Below are 22,578 nucleotides of genomic sequence, written 5' to 3'. Positions count from 1 at the left end.
GGAATGAGAGGAAGGAATAAACAAAATTGCAATGGAGACAAGCTAGGCTCCTGATCTCTCCAACCAGCCTCCTTTCCCAGCCGGACAAGCTTTTTGGCACCAAAAACTGAGGTTATCTGTCACATCATGAAAGGGCCTGGAGTTCCTCCTAAGTATGCTAATATCTTTCTGAGGGAGGGAGGTTCAGGTATTGGCATTTTTCCTAACCAGGGAAAAGGATCCGCAAGGAGGGAGCCGATCTTTTCCAGCTGCAACCTAGAAAGAAAAGAAACAAATTCTTCACCAGGGAAGATTGTGTAAACAGTGCCTTTGGCTGGAGCCATAGAGTTGAGGAAGCAAAGAAAGGGATCTTTGTTCTCCCTACCCAAGCCAGAGCACAATCGTAGAGCTGGGATTGTTTGCTTTGGCAAGGGACTCCCTGCTTGAAAGGACTAGGCGTTCCAGAGACCGGTGAGGCCTCTCTTGGGTTTCCCTTATGGAGCCGAGGAGAGGACAACCCCCAGCCTAAACCTTTTACCTAAGGAAGTGAGCTGGGAAGCCCTGAGGCCTAAAATATCTGACCCATTCTTCTCTAGTTTTGTTTACCCCCTTCCCTTCCCAATTTTACCCCACGACAGAATGTTAGCCTCAATCTTGCTGTCTTTGAGGGTGCTTTTGGTTCTTGTACTAGTGTTCCATTCAAAGAGGCTACATTTTCACAGACAATCCTGGGGCTCCTCTCTATGGAATCCAACAGGAAGAACTGGTGATTCTGAGATCATCTTATCCACCCTGTTATTTGTAGGTTGTATTGCACATGACCCCGATAATTGCAGTCGATCTTTCCAGAACTCTCCAGTAATGTCCCATTTTCCTTGAGTACACATTAATGTCTCACAAATGTAAAATAATATTTATATAGTGGCTGCTTAGCCAGGTCTTTTGCAGATACCATTTAATTTAATCCTTGTGACCACCCTACTAGGTAGGTATAATTATAGGTAATTATAATTATCTATAATTTTATAGATTAGGACACTAGAGATTAGCAATAAAAAATTTGTCCAAGGTTACACATGGTTTATTAGTTTGCTAGGACTGCCATAACAAAGTACCACAAACCAAGAAGTGGCTTAACAGAAATTTATTATCTCAGTTCTGAAGGCTTAAAGTCCAAGATCAAGTTATCAGCAGAGTTGGTTTCTTCTGAGGGGTGTAAGGCAGAATCTGTTCCCTGCCTCTCCCCTGACTTCTAGTGGTTTGCTGGTAATCTTTGGCATTCCCTGACTCATAGACCTATGCTTTCATATTCAAGTGACATCATCTTTGTGTGTATGTCTGTGCCCAAATTTCCCCTTTTTATAAGCATTCTGGTCATACTGGACTAGGGGCGTATCCTACTTCAGTATGACCTTATCTTAATTATATCTGCAATGACTCTATTTCCAAATAAGGCCACATGTGAAGTATTAGGGGTTAGAACTTCAACATATGAATGGCGGGGTGGAGGGGTGGAGGGAGGTACAGTTCAACCCATATTAGATGGTTACTTGCTATGCTGAGATTTTAACTTGAGTCCATCTGGCTCCAAAGCCATGTATGTTCTTTCTACCGTACTGTGCTGCCTCTTAAAAAATCAGAAAGTTACTAGTACTATCTCCTGGTTTCCAATATCTCCTGTCCTCAATCCAAATTCTATATTGCTGCTGCTAGTTGCCTTTCTAAAATACGAATTTGATCAATCACCAGTGGCTACCTGGATAAAATCCAGACACTTTATGATGGTAAACAGGTCCTTTCTTTTATGCCTATCTTTTTAGCCCACTTTCTCACCACTCTCTTCTCCCATCCAGTCACTATAAACTGCAACCATACTGACCTGTTTGCAGTTTCTCAAACACATTATGCTTCTTCTACTCTTCCTTAGGCCTTGCTTTCATCTGTCGGTTCCCCCAATATGTTCCTTTTACAGATATCCTCATTTCAACTATTCAAATAAAAAACTTAGGCTCATCCTTGATTCTTCTATTCCCTTCATATGTACATCCATCTCTATTTCACCACTCTAGTCTAAGCCACCATCGTCTCTCAACCTGTACTACTGGAATAACCTCCTAACAGGTCTCTGCCTCCATACTTAACCACTCAATAGCAAAGTGATTACTTAAAGTAAAATAGTGGTTGTTACTGTTCTGGTTAAAACCACTGATGGCTTATCATTGAACTTAGAATCAAATCTGAAGTCCTTACAATGCAGTAAGTCTTCTTACAAGATCTGGTCTCTATCTACTTCTCCAACTTCACCTCAGATTATTCCCCCATCTCTCAGTATATTAGCTATCTATAATTGCATAACAAATTACCCCAGATTTAGTGGCAACAAATATTTATTATGTCACAGTTTCTGTGATTGAGGAATTCAGGACTGACTCTGCTAGTTAGTTTTGGTTTAGGATTTCTCATGAGGTTGCAGAGAAGATGTCGTTCAAGACTGCAGTCTCAGTTGACTCAAGGATTGGTGCTCAAGTATCCGATTCCAACATGTCTCATTCACATGGTTGTTGACAAAAGGTCTCAGTTCCTTATCATGGGGTCCTCTCCATAAGGCTGCTGAGTATTCTAACAATACGGTACCTAGATTCCTCCAGAGTTAGTGATCCAAGAGGGAACAAGGAGAAAGCTGCAATGCCTTTTATGGCCTATTCTCAGAAGTCACACCATCACATCAGAATATGCCCTGTTCTGTTTATTAAAACTGCATCACTAAATCAACCTAGCCCACGCTAAAGGGAGTGCACTTAGGTTCTACCTTTTAAAGTGAGAAGTGTCAAATAATTTGGATACATTTTAAAACCATACTTATTACCAGTGGTGGTTCTTTTAAAATTCAAGTTTATTGAGGAATAATTTACATACAGTAAAATTCACCATTTTTAAATGTATAATGTGTTGAGTTTTGGCAGATGTGTACAATAATGTAACTATCCCAGTTGAGATATAGAACATTTCTATCATCCCAGCGAGTTCTTTTGTGCCCCTTTGTAATCAGTCTCCTTCCCAGGTACCACCTTAGCCCATAGCAACCACTGATTTGCTTCCTGTCCCTATAGTTTAGTTTTTTCAGAATGTCACTGAGTGGTATCATACACTATACAGGGTTTTGTGCCCAGCTTTTTTCACTGTATAATGCATTTGAGCATCTGTGTTGCAGCATGTATTATTACTCTTTATTGCTGAGTAGTATTTCATCATATAGATGTACCATAATTTGTATATGTACTCACCAGTTGATAGACATTTAGGTAGTTTTCAGTTTGGGACTATTAAAATAAAGCTGCCATTGAGTAGTCACACACAGGTCTTTGTGGGAGCATATGTTTTTACTTCTCTTGGGTAAATACCCAGGAATGGGATTTCTGGGTTGTGTGGTAAGTGTATGCATAACTTTACAAGAAACTGCCAAATTGTCTCTCAAAGGGAGTATATCATTTTGCATTCCTACCAGCAATGTATGAGAATTCTAGCTGCTCCTCATTCTCCCCATCACTTTGTAAAACCTGTATTTTTAGTTTTACCCATTCTAATGGTCATGGCATGGTAGCCTAATTTGCATTTCCAATAATAACTAATGATGTTCAGCATGTTTTTATGTATTTATTTGCCATCTGTATTTTTTATTTGGTGAAATATCAAATCTTTTGCCCATTTTAAAAATTAGGTTGTTGTTTTCTTGAGTTGTGAGTTTTTTCTGTATTCTTGATACTATTCCTTTATCAAGTATGTGTTTTACATATATTTTCTCCTAGTGCATGGCTGTGTTTTCATTTTTAAGCAGGATCTTCTGGAAAACAAAAGTTTTTCATTTTGATGAAATCCAACTTTATCCTTTTTTTTTTTGGTTTGTGCTTTTTGTGTCCTAGCTAAAAAAAATCTGCTTAATCCAAGATTACAAAAACTTTCAGTTATGTTTTCTTCTAGAAATTTTATAGTTTTAGATTTTATATTTAGGCCTATCATCCATTTTAAGTTGTTTTTTTATGTGGTGCAAGGTAGGAGTTGTGGTTCCTTTTTTTTTTCCAATGCAAATACTTTTTTTGTTTGTTTTGGCTCATTCTTTTTCTTTTAATTGAAATATAGTTTATATACAATATTATATTGGTTTCAGATGAACAATTCAGTGATTCATCAATTATATACATTACTAAATGCTTACCATAAGTGTAGTTACCATCTGCCACCATACAAACATACTACAGTATCATGAGCTATATTCCCTATGCTATGGTTCCATCCCTGTAGCTAAATTATTTTATAATTTGAAGTTTGTATCTCTTTATCTCCTTCACCTATTTCATCCACCCCACCCCATGGTAACCAACCGTCCATTCTCTGTGTTTATGAGTCTATTTCTTTTTTATTTGTTCTGTTTTGTTTTTAAGATTCCATATGTAAGTGAAATCATATGGTATTCATCTTTCTCTGATGGACTTATTTCATTTAGTACCCTATAGGTCTATCCATGTTGTTGCAGATGGCAGTTTCTTTTTTTGTAGCTGAGTAATATTCCATTGTATATGTATGTAGTTGTGGTTCTTTTTTTGCATATAGGTGTCTGATTGTTTCAGTACCATTTTTTGAAAAGACTATCTTTCCATTGAATTAACTTGTCACTTTTGTTGAGATTCAATCAACCTTGTACAGTTTAATTCTGGATTCTTTTCCATTGATACAAATATCTATCATAAAACCAACAACACACTGTCTTGATTACCGGAACTCTATAATAGTCTTGAAATTGGGTTGTGTGACTCCTCCAACTTCGTTTTCTTTTTCAAAATTGCTTTGGATATTCTATGTTCTTTGCTACCAGGAGTTCTTGAATTTAAGTGCCCTCCCCTGCCCACAGTTTTCTCATGTCTGACTCCTTCCTGTCACCCAAGCCTCACCTCAAATGCTTCCTTCTCAGAAAGGCCTCCATACCATTCAGTTTAGAATGGACACACACTTATACACTTATGTAACACTATCACATCATCCAGTTTAGTGCTTCTGCTACTAGAATGTAAACTCCATAGAAGCCCAGCTCTTTTCTTTTTGGTGAGAATACAGAGCTTCATAGCTCTCATACTCTTGCTAGACAGATTGTAAATTTGTACAACCACTTTAGAAAACAATTAGGTAGTGTCTCTTTTTTTCATTTAAAAATTTAAATTTAACTTCAATTAAATTGATGTGTAATCTTATATTGGTTTCAAATATATAATACAGTGGTTCAACAGTTACCCATATTTTTAAATCTTCACCCCCTCCAGTGCAGTTACTGTCTATCAGTGTAGGGAGATGTTACAGAATCAGTGACTAAATTCTCCATGCTGTGCTACTATCTGCATGACCAACTTAAAATATTATGATTGAGAATTTTTGTGGCCCTTTATCCCCCTCACTCTCCCCACCCACCCACTCCAACCCCTCCCCAACAGTAACCACTAGTCACTCCTCAGTGTCTATAAGTCTACTGCTGTTTTGTTCATTGTTTTGCTTTGTTTTTATATTCCACAAATAAGTGAAATAATATCATATTTGTCTTTCTCCACCTGGTTTACTTCAGTGAGCATAATATTCTCTAGATGATCCATGTTGTTGCAAATGGCAGGATTTCTTTTTTTATGGATGAATAATATTCCATTGTATATATGTACCACATCTTCTGTATCCATTCATCTATTGATGGACACTTAGGTTGCTTCATGTAAGCCCAGCTTTTGCTTGACTTGTTTATTACTGTATGCCCAGCATCTAGAAGAGTACCTGGCATAATCTGGATCCTTAAAAATATTTATTCATTGAAGGAATTAAGGCCTTTGAATATGTTGCTTCTTCAAACTGAATAATCCTCCACCCTCCAAATCTCATTCTTATCCACTGAAACAGCTCATTCAAAAAGCCTGTTTGTCAATTCCTATTAGAGTTTGTTCCATACTCTATGTGGTTGTAAATACATTTATTATAGAACTTCTATGTCATATTGTAATTTTTATGTACACGTCTGTCTTGGCTACAAGATTTGAGCACCTATGATATAGCAGTTACTCAAAATATTTTTTAAATGGGTGAATAAATTAAAGAAATGTTCTACATTATGGCTTATCTTAGAGTTTATCTTTCTACAAGATGGGACAACTTAAAAGCAAAACAAAATACACACACAAAAAAACACCTTAGAGAACCACTCTTAATATTAGATGTAAGTAATAAAAACTAACATTTACCAAGCACTTACTGTGTGATCTACAGATAGGAGTAGACCCAGGATGGATAGGGACTGAGGTTTATACAATTTTGGGATTCTAACTAAGAAAAAAATAAGGTACAAATACAAAATTAAGTATAGGGCCTTGGAGGTAGCCTGGGTCAGTGAGAGCCCTTGAAATTTAAGTGTGTTTAGTTTCAAGCAAATCCACCTCTAGTGCCAAGCATTGTTGTAAGGGTATTATTTTATCTGCTTAAACAACCCTATGAACTAGAATCTCCATTTTAGAGATGAAGGTGTTAAAGTCCAAAGAAGCTGAGCAACTTTTACAAGGTTCTACTACTAGTAACTAGGACAGGGAGGTTTGGAACCCAGGATGTCTGGCTTCAGAGTCCATGCTTTTATGCAGTGCTGTCTCACTGAATCAGTGTGAAATTTTATCATCCATGATAGGTCCAGATTTGGCATTCCCATCTAAGATAACTCTTATATCTTAAACCTGATTCAGCATAACAGAAGTTGCATGGCATGGCTTTCTACAAGTACCTGGGGGCATATTCTCTAGCTAGAAGCTTGTACTTCTTCAGTGTTTAGTCAAAGATGATAGAGTAATTCTAAGCCTTTGGTAGCTCTCTTGGACCCAGCTATTCTATTTTGTCTCCTAAACTTGTATAGCTAATAATGTCAAACATGATTTCTTTTGATGTAACTATTAAACCATTAAAAATATTATCAAGGACATAGATTAACTACACCTGTTCTAAAAACTGATCTCCTTTCTGCCACAAGGAAGAATAACTAACAATACTGTCAATGGCAATCAGAAATCTAAATGGTATGAGGATTTTTTTCCTCTTCCTCCTTCCTTAGGAGTAATTCAGTCTAAAAGCCATTAGGTGGGGAATGTAGGATATTAGATAAGCAGCAACAGTGGCCTATTGTCGGGTGTTGGAGCCTGAGGAGGGTGAATAGGATTCTGATTCTATGCAGGGTCACCATTGTGGGAACCTGGCATGGGGTCTTGGAGCTTAAGCAGGCATCCATAGTGGGGCAGCTACAACAACAAGATTGGTTATATAAAAGGGGGATTGATCAAATAAATAAACATGTTGAGGATAAAGAGAGCCAGGTTTTTTCCGCCAGACAAGGGTGTCAATTATGGAAAAGGAGAAAATAAAAATGAATCCTATTAACATTAGGTTAGAATTGGAGGTATCAGGGTGAACTATAATTATCTCTACATATACTTCATTTCCCCCACTAAGTCTGTTTACTGAGAGGACCTGGGAATAGTGACATGCAGAGCACTGATCACATCTGGTTTCTCCACTAAAAAGAACCATTGCTTCTTGGAGAAAGGGCTGGTTCAAGGGCTGGGGAGGGAAAGTATAAGGTGAACCTGAAATATCTGGCTGTTCCAGTAAAGTGTGGATGCTCAAAATAATGATGGGAATGTGTCAGAAGGATTAATTACAAGAGCCAGCTTGAACGTGATTCCCCTGGCCACATCTGGGACAGTTTTAACTTCAGTATATAATAGTAAAGGATTAGAACCCACTGAATAAAACAGGAATGTATGAATCATTCTCATAGCAAAAAACTAATAAATGGGAAGAAGAAAAAGGTTTTCTCAGTAAAATGTCAACTAATAAATGTAGAAGGAATGATGGAATTAGAAAATGACATTTAGTAACCATCATTGTAATTATTAAGCCACAAAATATCGATAAACACTAAGCCCAGTGGGTGAAAATTTGATGAGCAGTAGGATATTTTCGTAGTCTCAAAGGACTTTCCCACAAAATACTCATTAATTATAAAAGGAGAAAGAATAATTTTACCGTGGAGGGAACTGGCAAGCATCACCACAATCAAAGGATCAAATTTAACATTATAATTAGTGGGACAAATCAAAGTAATATATAGGCTGATTGACTGCATTTAGAACCACATCACTTCTACTGTAATTCCTGACAAAAATGCATAATCTGAATCTAATCATGAGAGAATATCAGACACCCAAATGAGGAACATTCTACAAAATAACTGGCCTGTAATCTTTAAAAGTGTCAAGGTCATGACAGTCGGGGAAAAGTCAAGAAACAATTCCACACTGAAGGAGAGTAAAGTGACATGACAACTAAATGCAACATGTGATCACTCCTGGGCTGGATCCTTTTGCTCTAAAGAATATTTTTGGGAAAACTGGCAAAATTTGCAGAGGCCCATGGATTACATGGTAGTGTATCAAATAATAATTTCCTGGAGAATGCTCTACTTGGTAGGAACCATACACTAAGTATTCACTGCTGATGAGACATGTCATCAACATACTCTCAAATGGTTCAGGGGGAAAAGAAGTTGTTTGTACTATTCTTGCATCTTTCCTTTAAGTTTCACATGAATTAAAAAATTTTTAAATATGAATCACTGGAATAGAAATGCACTAAAATGATAGAGATATCTGCTCTCACCACTTACATTCACCATTGTACTCAAAATTCTAAATAGTGCAATAAAGAAAGAAAAGGAAAGAAAAAGCATACATTTTATAAAGGAAAAAATAAAACTGTCTTTTTTCATAGATAACATGATTGTTTATACAGAAAATCCTGTGGATATTACAAAAAAAATCACGAACTCATAAGCGAGTATAGTAAGGTTAACAGTATACAAAGTTGACATGCAAAGATCAATTGTATTTATATGTGTCACCAAAAATAATCAGGTATTGCCACTTGCAGATTCTGTAACTGAGTTAAAAAGCACATTACATTGTTCTATCAAACAAGCTGCTTCAGGATGGTGGGGAACGTGGGCCCATTGATGCACTTTCTTTGGCTGTGATCGTGGATAGTTGTTTTGGCAGAAGCCTGTGTGCAGGGAAGGAAAATCCATATCTAGAGTAAGTCTACTCCAGTAAGAACAAAATGTTGCCCCTCCCATGCTGAAAGCGGTCTAATGTAATTAACCTGCCACCAGGTAGCTGGCTGATTACTGCAGGAAGTGGTGCTATACTGGACACTCAGCAGTGGTTGTGGCCAGGTTGGCTTTGGTGAATGGAAGTCCATATTGCTGAGCCCATGCATAATCTCCATCCATACCACCATGGCCAATTTGTTCATGAACCCACTCGGTAATGACGGGTGGCTGGGGAAGGCCGACTGGTATCTACAGAGCAGGTCATCCTATCTTCTTGATTATTAAAACTCTCTGCTAAGGTTGTCCTGTGGTGAGCATTCAAATGACACATAAATATCTTGGCATTTTTCACCTGTTTTGAGAGGTTGATATACATACATCCCCAAATTTCTTTGTCACCAATTTTCCACTCATGTTCCTTTCAAGTCTCTGACCACCCAGCCAAACCATCAACCACAACTCATGAATAGAGATATAATACATATCTGGCCATTTCTTCTTCAGGCAAAGTGAACCAGGGCAGTGGTTGGAGTTCTGCCCACTAGGAGGATTTCCCTTCACCAATACCCTTCAGGAGTGTTTCAGAAAGAGGCTGTAGTGCTGCAACTGTCTTCTGCAGAGTGGTACCTGCATATTGTGCAGAACCATATGTAAACTAGGCCCAAGTCTTTTCTTCCTTTGTCAACTGATTATAGAGAACTCTGCATGAGGCAATAGGTGCAGGCTGGGAGAGAAAGGCAGTGTAGCAGGACTGGGGACAATAGGCATTCAGGCCACTTCGTGTAACTTGTGCTTTCAGGGCCTGCTCAGGCCCAATTGCCTATATACTACTTCCATTTGATAATGGTGTACTGCTGTACACACACAATTTTATGGCTCAGTGGGTTAGATAATACCCACTTCATGATGGGTAGCTGAAGTTACCACCATGATAACTTGGTGGCTCATGGTTAAGGATTCAATCCCTGCTAAGGTCCAATGACAGGCCAAGACCTGTTTCTCAAAAGGAGAGTAGTTATCTACAGACGGCAGAGCTTTGCTCCAAACTCCTAAGGGCCTATGCTGCACTTTGCCAGTACAGGCCTGCCAAAAGCTCCAAATAGCATCCCTGTTCACTGATACTTCAGGCACCATTGGATTTGCTGGATCATGTGACCCAAGTGGCAGAGCAGCTTGAACAAGATGGGCACCATACAAAACTAGCAATTTTTTGGGTCACTCAATAAATGAATTGGAGTAACACCCAAATGAGGGATATGTTGCCTACAAAATTCAAAGAGGCCCACTGGGCATTGTGCCACTTTATTTGTTGTAGGAGGAGCCAAATGCAACAACTTGTCTTTCAGCTTAGAAGAGATCTTGATATGCCCCACACTATTGGACCCCTAGCAATTTCACTGAGATAGAAGACCCTAGAATTGTTGATTTTCCACCCTCTGGCATGCAAATGTCTAACCCATCAATCTACAGTAGTTGCTACTTTTTGCTCACTAGCTCTAACCAACATCACGTCATTGGTATAATAGACCAGTGTGATAGTCTAAGGAATGACAATCAAGTACCCTGTGGACAAAATTATGACATAGGTCTAGAGAGCTGATATATCCGAGGTGGGACAGTGAAGGTATATTGCTGGTCTTGCCAGCTTAAAGAAAACACCTGGTGGGCCTTATTGACAGGAATAGAGAAAAATGTATTTGCCAGCTTAATCATTGCATACCAGGTACCAGGGCATGTGTTAATTTGCTCAGGCAATGAGTATCTCCTACAGCAGCTACAATTGGAGGCACTACCTGGTTAAACTTAACAATAATCCACTATCATTTTGTAAGATCTGTTTGTCTTCCTCGTAGGCCAAATAGGCAAGTTGAATGGGCTATGCATTCTGAGACTGGGAAAATATACCACAGGATGAGTTTGAAGACCCACTGGCCTCAATGTGATAAGGACCTGACCTAGAAGTTCACTGATCATTTGGTCTCCAGAAGCTCCTACTCTGGTGGGCCACAGTGACATTTTGGGTTTCCTGGAATTAGTGTCAGTTCAGAATCAGTAGTCTCTGGAAGATCTGGTTATTTCCTCTTCCCCAGTGCACAGTTACACTGGTAAAAGGCTTAGGTCCCTTTGGGGAAGGCTGGTAGAAAGATTAACAGTATAATTTTTGGCAGTGTACCAGGGTCCTTCTTCAAGGGGACCCAGCCTCCCCTTAATTCAAGGGGTTCTGAATCTAAACTGGTCAAGTGTGGGAATTATTGAGGGGCCATGACTCTGTTTTTATATTCAGGTTAGACTTATTTACCTGACTTAGGACTTTTCTCCTTGTACAGATCAAGTAAAAAATTTAGTAGGCTTCTTATCACTTTCACTTCTAGGAACACTATGATCAACTAGCCAGTGCCATAGGTCTCTGAGAATTAGAGTATTCTGATTGCTGCTTTGACTCTGCTCTCCTTATGGTAGCCATACCTAACTTGCCTTTGGTGGCTGAGTGCTGCCACTTGGCCTCTGCCACCCCAAGATCCAATTATTCCCATTGCATTTAGGTTTCCCAACTCGGTGATTGCAGTGTCTACTGAAGGTCTGACCTATAGAGAAAAACAAGAGTTCTCCAAGGATTTTGGGGCTCCCCTCACAGATTTATTTCTGACAGTATTGGTAAAATATGTCTCTGCAGGTAAATCTTAAATGACAAATCCACTATAATAGTCCAGTCTCCCTAAGCCTTTGAATCCCTTCCTCTACATTAAACCAAGCATGTCTGGCTATTCCAGTTCACTCACTGTGGGCCATCTTTTGGTCCATGTTTAAGTCAGCCAGCCAACACATTTTGGCAGCCCTTTCTAACTCCCTGAGCTGTAATATTAAATACAGAATCTCTGTTTAATGAGCCCATATCATTAAATTTGACCTGATTCAACTTTATATTCCTTCCACCATTATCCCTTAATATCTATTCCCACACATGTTCTCAGAATTCAGAAAATTCAAGGTGTTCTTTTGGAGTCCTCATTGGGTCACACTTCATACTTCATTTTTAGGGGCCTGCTGGGACTTGAGTCTAATGATAGGTCCAGAAGCAAAGAGGGGTATGGAGGTGGGTCCTGAGGAGAATGAGCCATGTCTTACATGGCAACTACCTCAGGGGCAGGCCATTAAAGTTTCCTCAGGCAATGCATGGTTAATACCCTGAAATGAGGGGAGGGGGTTTAGAGGCCAGTACCACAGGTGGGAGGCCACTTTTGCTGGGGTAGGGAGGTCTCTTCCACTGGTGAAGAAGATTCATCAGGATTTAGGGGCTCATTCTCCCCAGCTTCATCATGGTCTTCCCACACATACCCATCCCTTCTTAAAGGATCCCATCCTTTCCCAATCAATGCCTTCACTTTAACAGTAGACACCCTGTGAGGCTGGGAATTCAACCTGTGTTGTAATTCAGCTAGTCACAGAATGAGATTCTGGGTTTCATTTTCAGCAATCTTAGCCATGCAGCTACAGGAGATAAGGGATAGCCAGTGATACTCCTTCAGGGCACACAGAAGCCTCCAGGTCATTTATGTGGTAACTGAGCTGGGAATTTGAATCCTTGAGCTCATCTTTTTCTCCCACCACTTTGTCCAGTGACATTAGGGGCAACCAGCCAACTTTATTATATTCATTAGTTTTCTAAAAATTAAAGTGTCATATATACAGTCAACCAGCTTCTTGCTCTGTCTGCAACAGTTCACATCATGGACTATCCTATCACTACTCATTTTACTACTGGAAATAAAGTCATTAGTGTCTTTATATCTAATAAGATTAGAGAGTCAATTTCAGAAACCCAGAACCAGTCCAGAAAACTCATCCTTAACATTCTGTTCCTCTAGAACCACTCTTGGTACCAAAATATATGTGAAGAGATTTATTATAATGAATTTATTTAGTATTATTGGCTCATGCAGTTATGGAGGCTGAGAAATCCCAAAACTGGAGACCCTGGATAGCCAGTGATACAGTTTGTGTCTGAGTCCAGTGGCCTGAGAACTAGGAGAACCAATGGCGTAAGTTCCAGTTCAAGTACTAGAAAACTGACATCCCAGCTGGAAAGTAGAGAAAGCAAATTCTCACTTACCCCATCTTTTGTTCTATTCTGGCCTCCAGTGGATTGGATGAGGCGGGGCTACATTGGGCAGATCAATCAGCTTTACTCAGTCTACTGATTCAAATGTTAATCTCATCCAGAAATACCTTCACAGACACACGCAGAATAATGTTTGACCAAATATATGGGTACCCTGTGTGTTCCACTCAAGTGGACACATAAAATTAACCATAACAAAGCAACAATTTGGATTTCATCAAAATTAAAACCTTTTGTTTTTCAAAATACACTGTTAGGAAAATAAAAAGACAAGCCATAGACTGGGGGAAAATATTTGCTAAACACATGTGCGACAAAGGATTTGTATGTCTCCATTATTTGTATAACTTACAACTCAATAAGAAGACAAACCAATTGGCAAAAGATTTGAACAGACAATTCACCAAGAAGATATGTGGATGGCAAATACTCTGTTAAAAAGATGAACATCATTAGTCATTAGGGAAGTACAAATTAAAACTGCAATAAGATGCCACCACACACCTATCAGAGCCAATGGAATTCTCATACACTCCTGGTGGGAATGCAAAATGATACATTCATTTTGGGAAACAGTTTGCTGTTTCTTAGAAAAATAAATACTTATCTAACATATGAGTCAGCAATTCTACTCTAGGTATTTTATAAAGAAAATGAAAGCATATGTTCATAGAAAGATTTGTATACACTGGTGGTATATCCAAATAATGGAATACCACTCAGCAATAAAAAAAGAATGACCTTCTGACACATGCATAAATATGGATGAATCTCAAAATAATTATGCTGAGTGAAAGAAGCCAGATTTTTTAAAAAGTACCTGTTGCCTTATTTTATAAAATTTTAGGAGATGAAAGCTAATCTAAAGTAATAGAAAGATCAATGGTGGCCTGGAGACAGGTGAGGGAAGGGGGTAAGTGGGAGAGATGGATTACAAAAGGACAGAAGCAAAATTTTGGGGGTGATATATATATGTTTGTTATCTTGATTGTAGTGGTGGTTTATGGGTGCATATGTAAAGTCCTTATCAAATTGTATGCTTTAAGTATGTGTACTCTATTTTATATCTGTTATACCTCAATAGGGCTATAAAAAATGTAAACTTATATAAAGTAAAATTATTAATAAAAAAAATTTCAGGTACAGACATAGCTCTACCTACCATTCCTTCCCACTCCTTCTTACACAGACATAAGCACATTATTAAAAAGCCATTTCTGTGTTTTACACTTTTATAACAAATATAAATACTCTTAAATATGTATACTATAAATTATACACAACATTGTATAGCATATTTTTATAGTTTTAAATAGCACCATATTCTACATATTCTTTTTCAACTTGCTTTTTTCATTCAACATTATGTTTTTGAGACTTATTCATGTTGATAAATGTAAATGTGATGAATCCATTTTAACTGCTGTATGGTAGTTCATTTTTGCATTGAGGGACAGTTTCCAATAGAGTTGCAATGAACACTGTGTGCATGTCTCCTTAGGCACAAGTATAAGTATTTCTCTAGGGGAGACTCCTCCAAGTAAAATTACTGTACTAGGTAATGGAGTGTAAGTATCTTCAGCTTTGTGAGGTGTTGTCAAATTGTTCTCTAAAGCAGTTGTTCCAAACATTCCCACTAGCTGCATCATTGCCAACACTTATTACACTTACTAATTTTCATCTGCCAAATAGTATGAAATAGAATCTCATTATTTTAATTTCTACCTCCCTGATTACTAGAGAGGTTAAACATCTTTTCAATGCTTATTATCCAAGTTTTTTCCTCTTTGAATTCCCTTCTTAACCTTTGCCTTTTTTCTATTATGTTGTTTGTGCTTTTCCTATTGATTTCTAGTTCTTATTATAGTCTATATACTAATCCTTTATGGATAGTCTATATACTAATCCTTTGGATTGCAGATATCTTCTAGTCTGTGACTTATCTCTTCACTTTGTTTATGGTTTCTTTTGATATAAAGAATTTTAGTCTTTTCTTTTATAGGTATGCGTTCTTAGTTTTGTTTATGAATCATTCTCTATTCTGTTGTCATAAAAATATTCCCCTATAATTTTTCCCCAAAGTAAATTCTGACTCTATTACTAACTAGCAAGAAATCTGGGTAAGTTTCTGAATGTTTCTGGGCCTCAGAGTTCTCATCTGTAAAATGGGGATGATAATAATGTCTACTTCATAGAGTTGTTCTTACCATTATTCATCTTTATTGGGCAGGGACCTAAAGGAAACAGATGTCACTCTTAAATTAGAATGATATCAGATGGGTTTATTTACAAAAGTACGGGTGGGTGCAGGGAAACCACAAAAGATAGTACATTATTCTGATAGGAGTAACAGCAAAAAAGCTGTTATAACACTGAGGCCAAAAGAGAGGAGGAGAGTAGCCCATCATTATTGGAAAGACAGACTCCATGTAAAGAGGGTTACCTTTGGAGAGACAGTTAGAAGTCTTGGATCCAAGGACATGGTAAACCTGAGGCAATCTGGCAGAAAGGCACCTGAGGAATAAATACACTGTTTTTCCTTTCTCCAAAGTCACACTGGGGTTCTGCATGAGCTGAAGGCAGAGGGCAAAGGGGACCACTAATATTGTCTATATGTGGACACTATCAGATGCACAGGGGGAAGCAAATGAAAGATTTGGCATACATTCAACCAAAATTTATTGAGTGCCAACATGAGGCAGGACTGCTCTAGGCACTGAAGATAAAACAACAAACACAGTGGACAAGCACCTGACCTTATGAGCTTACATTCTAATGTGAATAGACAGACAATAAATATAAGCAAATATAACATGTCAGGTAGTAGCAAGTGCTTGGAAAAGATGAAGCAAGATGAGGATAGAGTGATGGTGTATGAGGTGTAGGGTGGTCAGGGAAGCATTTTGAAGAAGGCATCATTTTGGCAATGATTTGATGGAAATAAGGAAATGAGCCATGTGTATACCTCATAGAAAAATGCAAAGGTTTTAAACAAATGTCCTCAGAGAAAGCTGTCTGCAAGCTCTGAGTCAGGTCAAATAAAGCTGGTCTTGAGTAGGATCTTCTTAGGAACCACCAGACAGGTCAAATGACAATTCTCTGAGAATGAGGCACTGCATGAGCTCTAACTCCACTGAATGAGCTCAATCCACTGGAGGGGTCCAGTGGCTGCTAGGCTACTGGTTTTCACCATGATTGCACACTTTTGGTTTTCAAGGTTACCATGGAGCTAGGGAGAGGGGAATATGGGAATAGAGCAAGTTAAAATGCCACATAATTCATTGTTCTTACTGAAATTCAGCCATTTTTCTTGCATAAACACTCCCTTCAGTGTTGTAAAGCTTTGGTTACTTTCCAAAATTAAAAAAAGTTGATCCTGACAATTTTGCCAGTGTTCTCATTCATCTTATGGAAGAGTGGATTTTGGGGGGTTCTTACTCTACCATTTTTGCTGATGTCATGTCTTCCAGTTGTTTTTCAGCCAAATCCTCTAAAGTCATCCTTGGTGTCTGTCTTTCTCAAACATCCCATATCAACAAATCCTGTTGAAGTAGCAAATCCTCTATCTTCAAAAATGTATCCTGGCTTCCACCACTCATCACCACATTTATTGCTACCATGCTGATCTAAACTACCCCTTTCTTGTGACTCATTATTTTCCAACAACAGCTCTTCACCTTTCCTCAGATTGCCAAGCATGGTCCTATTTTGAAAACCTTTGCATTTTTCTATGAGGTATACACATGGCTCGTTTCCTTATTACCATCACATCATTGCCAAAATGATGCCTTCTTCAAAATGCTCCCCTGACCGCTCTACACCTCATACACCATCACTCTATCCTCATCTTGCTTCATTTTTCCCAGTACTTGCTACTACCTGACATGTTATATTTGCCTATATTTATTTGCAAATTTTCAACACTGCATCTGCCTGTGGTGGTGGATAACCACAGAGGGGGTAAAAAAAAAAAAAGTAGGCTAACCAAATATTTCAAAAGGAAAATCTGGGGATTGTGATTTTCCTAGGAAGTTTTGATATATTCTGACATATTCCCAGGAGTCTAAAAGGCCAAGTACATTTTTAAGGCTGTGAATGGTCAGGAAAGACCTGAGAAGCCCTTAAACTATCACCATTGACTAACCTTGATGCTCTGCACAAGTAGGAAGTAAAGCTTAAGGCAGAGCTGTAAACTATGTGGCTGACTGCTGAAGGCATGCCCCAAAATGCATTCAGAGTCCTTTGGCAAAAATTTATTGATTCCAGGCACTTAAGGAACTCTCTGACCAATAATTAGCTGACCACTAGGCTAATCGAGCAAAGACTTTACTGGATACACATTACAAAGGATACAAAATTTACAGACTTATTTCAAAAAAGCCACTAAACAACCCACTACCACCACCAACAAAGAGCATCAAAACAGACCTGGGAAAACAAAACAAACAAACAAACAAAAAAAACAGACCTGGAGATGGGGCAGAACCTGATTTTCATTGGTGCCATATTATATTATTTTAAATGTCCAGTTTTAAACAAAAATTTGTGATATATTCAAAGAAACAGGAAAATATGGATCATACACAGGAAAAAAGTAGTGGAACTGTCCCTGTGAAAGGCCTGGATTTGCTAGATAAGACTTTCAATTAACTACTTAAAATATATTTAAAGAGCTAAAATAAATCATGTCTAAAGAACTAAATGAAAGAATAATGTCTGAGAAAAAAGAATACATCAATTAAAAAATAGAAATTATTTTTTAGAAGATCCAAATGGAAATTCTTGTGGTGGTAAGTTCAATAACTAAGATGAAAAATTCACTGGAAGAACTCAACAGTAGATGTGAGCAGACAAGAAGAGAGAAACAGTGGATTTGAAGGCAGCACAACTGAGACTATCCAGTTTGAGGAACAAAGAGAAAGAATGAAAGAAAATGAACAGAGCTTCAGGGACTTGTGATATGCCGTCAAGTGTACCACAGAAGGAAAGTAGAGAAGAGAAAGATACAGAAAGAATGTTTGAAGAAATAATGGCCAAAAACTTCCCAAATTTGATGAAAAACATCAGTCTACACATCCAAGAAGTTCAACAAATTCCAAATAGGAAAAATTCAAACAGATCCATACCTCCACACATCTTAACCTCACTGTCAAAAGACAATGACAAAGATTGACTCTAGAAAGCAGCAAGATAGAAGTGATTCATCACATAGAAGGATCCTTGTTAGGATTTCTCATCAGAAACCATGCAGGTCAGAGACAGTAGAATGACATATTCAAAGTACTAGAAGAAAAATACTATCAACCAAAAATTCTATATCCAGCAAAACTATCTTTCAAAAATAAAGGGGAAATTAAGACATCCCCAGATAAACAAAAATGGAAAAAATTCATCACTAGCAAGTCTGACATAAAAGAAATACTAAAGGAGTTCCTCAGGCTGAAAGGACAATAGACAGTAATTAATCCACATGAAAAAATTAAAAACATTAGTAAAATAACTACAAAGGTAAAATATATATAGGTAAATATAAAGTATAAATGTAATTTTTGTTTGTAACACTATTATAGTCTTTCAAAATTGCATGAAACAGTAATTATAAATCAGTGTTGATGGGTACACACGGTAAAAGATGTAACTTTGTATGATGCTAACAGCACAAAAGAGAAGGAAAATAAAATGGCACAGGAGGAAAGCTTTTGTATGCTATTGAGATTAAGTGGGTATTAATGAAAATTATGTTTTTACAAATTAACATGTTAATTGTAATCCCCACTAAGAAAATACCTCAAAAAGTATACAAGGAAAAAAAAGGGTTACAATGGTACAGCAGAATGTCTCTTTAACACAAAAGAAGGCAATAATGGTGGAATAGAGGAGGAAAATCACAAGACATAAAAAAACAAGTAGCAAAATGGCAGACATAAATACTACTTTATTAATAATTACACTGTATGTAAATGGCACTTAAAAGGCAGAGATTGGGATAATGGATAAAAAACATGATCCAATTATATGCTGTCTATAAGAAACACACTTTAGATTCATAGGCATATAAGCTGAAATGAATGAAAAAAGATATATGATGCAAAGATTAGCCAAAAGAGATCTAGTTTGTCTATACTAAGAAAAAACATACTGTAAGACAAAAAAATGATGAGTCAAATACATGAAGCAACAACTGACAGAATTAAAGGGAAAAAAAGTTTAATGATTACAGTTGAAGCCTTCAATATCCCACTTTCTTTTCTTTTTCTTTTTTGGGGAATTAAAGTGTCTTATTTCTTTTATTTATTTTTTAAAATTTATTTATTTATTTACTTATTTATTTATTTTGAGAGGGCATCTCTCATATTTATTGATCAAATGGTTGTTAACAACAATAAAATTTTGTATAGGGGACTCAATGCACAATCATTAATCAACCCCAAGCCTAATAATTCTCAACAGTCTCCAATCTTCTGAAGCATAACGAACAAGTGCTTACATGGTGAACAAGTTCTTACATAGTGAATAAGTTCTTACATGGTGAACAGTGCAAGGGTAGTCATATCACAGAAACTTTCGTTTTTGATCACGCATCATGAACTATAAACAATCAAGTCAGATATGATTATTCGTTTGATTTTTATACTTGATTTATATGTGAATCCCACATTTCTCCCTTATTATTATTATTATTATTTTTCTTTAATAAAATGCTGAAGTGGTAGGTAGATGCAAGATAAAAGTAGAAAACATAATTTAGTGCTGTAAGAGGGCAAATGTAGATGATCAGTCTTATTTCCTTTAAAAACATTATCAACAATAGTTAGAACAGTGCTTGCTTTCTTGTCATATAATTTACAATACAAAGTGAGTATATTTTCTGTGTCTTGGTAAATTGTTAGGCTTCTTTCTATATCTGGATCATCTTCCAACATTCATTTTATCCCTTGCACTTGCAATGCCATGAAATATCTGAGAGTTCCTTTAATGTGATTTTTTTTTTTTTTTTTGCTGGCATCACTTCCTCTGGGACATCTTCACCTTTTTGTCACTTTTCTCACTTATAGCAATAAGTTCACCTTTACTAAGTTCCTTTAGTTGCTTATCCTGAGTTTCTAGAATGGCTCCAGTGTCAACATTCCCTTAGCTATATTTTCTAAACTCCAATATATTCACTTCAAATTCCACTTTTTGCATTATCACTTTTTGTTTCTTTTTTCTCTGCAATTTTTGTTGGCCAATTCTCTCCATTTATTTCCATTTTTGTAAATGTCACATGGGCTACTGGAAGACAGAGGCATCACATTTTGCTGTCTGTGAAAACTGAGTAAGAGATGCACAGTGACCAATCTCTAAAAGACTTTGAGAGAAGTGACATGATTGGTAACTAACTAATGATGATACATGTTTATGAAATGGCCTTGCCTTAGTCTGTTTGGGCTGTTATAACAGATTATAATACATGTTATATTTAATTATCTAAATATACACAATTATAAATTATATATACATACATATGAAGTGGCTTATGGCTTGTGTACTGACAAGCTAGCAGGGAAGTTTGTACTTCACAGTTCATATACCATGGAAAGTGAAATTTGAACCATGTTGTTGAACCACTTTCAATAGTGGATAGAATAACTAGACAAGATCAACAAGGATAGCAAAGATTTGAACAACACTGCAAGCCACCTAGACTTGACAAATATGTATAGAACAGTCCCTCTGACAACAGCAGAATACACATTCTTCTGAAGTGCACATGAAACTTTTTCTGGTATAGACCATAATCTAGGCCACATAATAAGTCTTAATAATTTTAATGTATTATAATATTGCAAAGTATGTCCTCCAATCACAATGAAATAAAATTAGAAATTGTTAACATAAGGAAACTTGGGAAACTCACAAATACGTGGAAATTCAATAACACACTTCTATATAACCAATGGGTCACAGAATAAATTGCAAAAGAAAATACTTTGAGATGAATGAAAATGAAAACATAACTTATCAAAATTCACAGAATGCAGTGAAAGTAATGCTTGGGGGAAATTCATAGCAATAAATGAGTGTATTAAAAAGGAAAAAGAGCATAGAAGCCACAGGGCATAAATCTGCAAAGTAAAAAGATAACCTTTTCAAAGAATATTGCTTCTCTCTCACTTACCAACTTTACATTTCCCTGTATGGCCCAAGAAGATGACTGGTTAGCCAGAGACGGGTAAAATTCCCTCAAGGGAGGAACAACCTAAGATAGGCACAGTCACATGGGGGCCATCAGGTGAGAAATTGGGGATCAACAGAGGTGAGGCTTAGAACCTCAACCCCCTGTTTTGAGAGAAATCTTCTGCATCCGTGGATGTTTTGTTGCCCTTTCTAGCTTGGATTAATACTTAGTCTATAGGCACAGACCTGATCATCTACATTTGCCCTCTTACAGCACTAAATTATGTTTTCTACCCTTATCTTGCATCTACCTACCACTTCAGCATTTTATTAAAGAAAAAAATAATAATAATAAAAAGGGAGAAATGTGGGATTCACATATAAATCAAGTATAAAAATCAAACGAATAATCATATCTGACTTGATTGTTTATAGTCCATGATGTGTGATCAAAACCGAAAGTTTCTGTGATATGACTGCCTTGCACTGTTCACCATGTAAGAACTTATTCACTATGTAAGAACTTGTTCACCATGTAAGCACTTGTTCGTTATGCTTCAGAAGATTGGAGACTGTTGAGAATTATTAGGCTTGGGGTTGATTAATGATTGTGCATTGAGTCCCCTATACAGAATTTTATTGTTGTTAACAACCATTTGATCAATAAATATGAGAGATGCCCTCTCAAAAAAAAAAGGAAAAAGATCTAAAATCTTTTTCAACTTAAGCTACAGAAAAAGAGGACCAAGAAAGTAGGTGGACGAAAATAAGATATTAAAATGGAAATAAATGAAATAAAGAATAGGAAAATAATAGAGATAATTGATGAAACCCAAAGTTAGGTTTTAAAATAGATCAGTAAGAATGCCAAAGCCTTAGCTAGACTGATGTAAAAAAAAGAGAAAAGATTCAAATTCCTAAAATCAAGAATAAAAGAGGGGACATTACCAACAGCATCACAGAAATACAAAGGATTAGAAGAGAATATTATGAAAAATCACATGCCAACAATTTAGATAATGTGGATGAAATGGAAAAATTCCTAAAAAGATACCATCTCAGAAAATGACTTAATAAAAAGTACAAAATCTGAGTAGACCTATACTGAAGGAAAGAGACAGAATCAATAATTTAAAAAACCTTCCCACAA

At 37.0% G+C, this 22,578-nt stretch overlaps 1 long non-coding RNA gene across 1 annotated transcript in view; it reads right to left on the bottom strand.

Annotated features, from left to right (window-relative positions):
• Positions 1–8,915: 8,915 nt before the first annotated feature.
• The window catches only part of LOC130679019 (uncharacterized), a 36,092-nt gene continuing 22,429 nt past the window's right edge, over positions 8,916–22,578 (bottom strand). The window contains exon 2 of the long non-coding RNA XR_008992020.1: positions 8,916–9,102. This is a non-coding gene — a long non-coding RNA (uncharacterized LOC130679019). The remainder of the gene's footprint in view (positions 9,103–22,578) is intronic.

This window comes from Manis pentadactyla, chromosome 10 (genome assembly GCF_030020395.1).
Source record: "Manis pentadactyla isolate mManPen7 chromosome 10, mManPen7.hap1, whole genome shotgun sequence".
Classification (NCBI taxonomy): domain Eukaryota; kingdom Metazoa; phylum Chordata; class Mammalia; order Pholidota; family Manidae; genus Manis; species Manis pentadactyla.
This window is presented reverse-complemented; position numbering and strand designations above follow the sequence as displayed.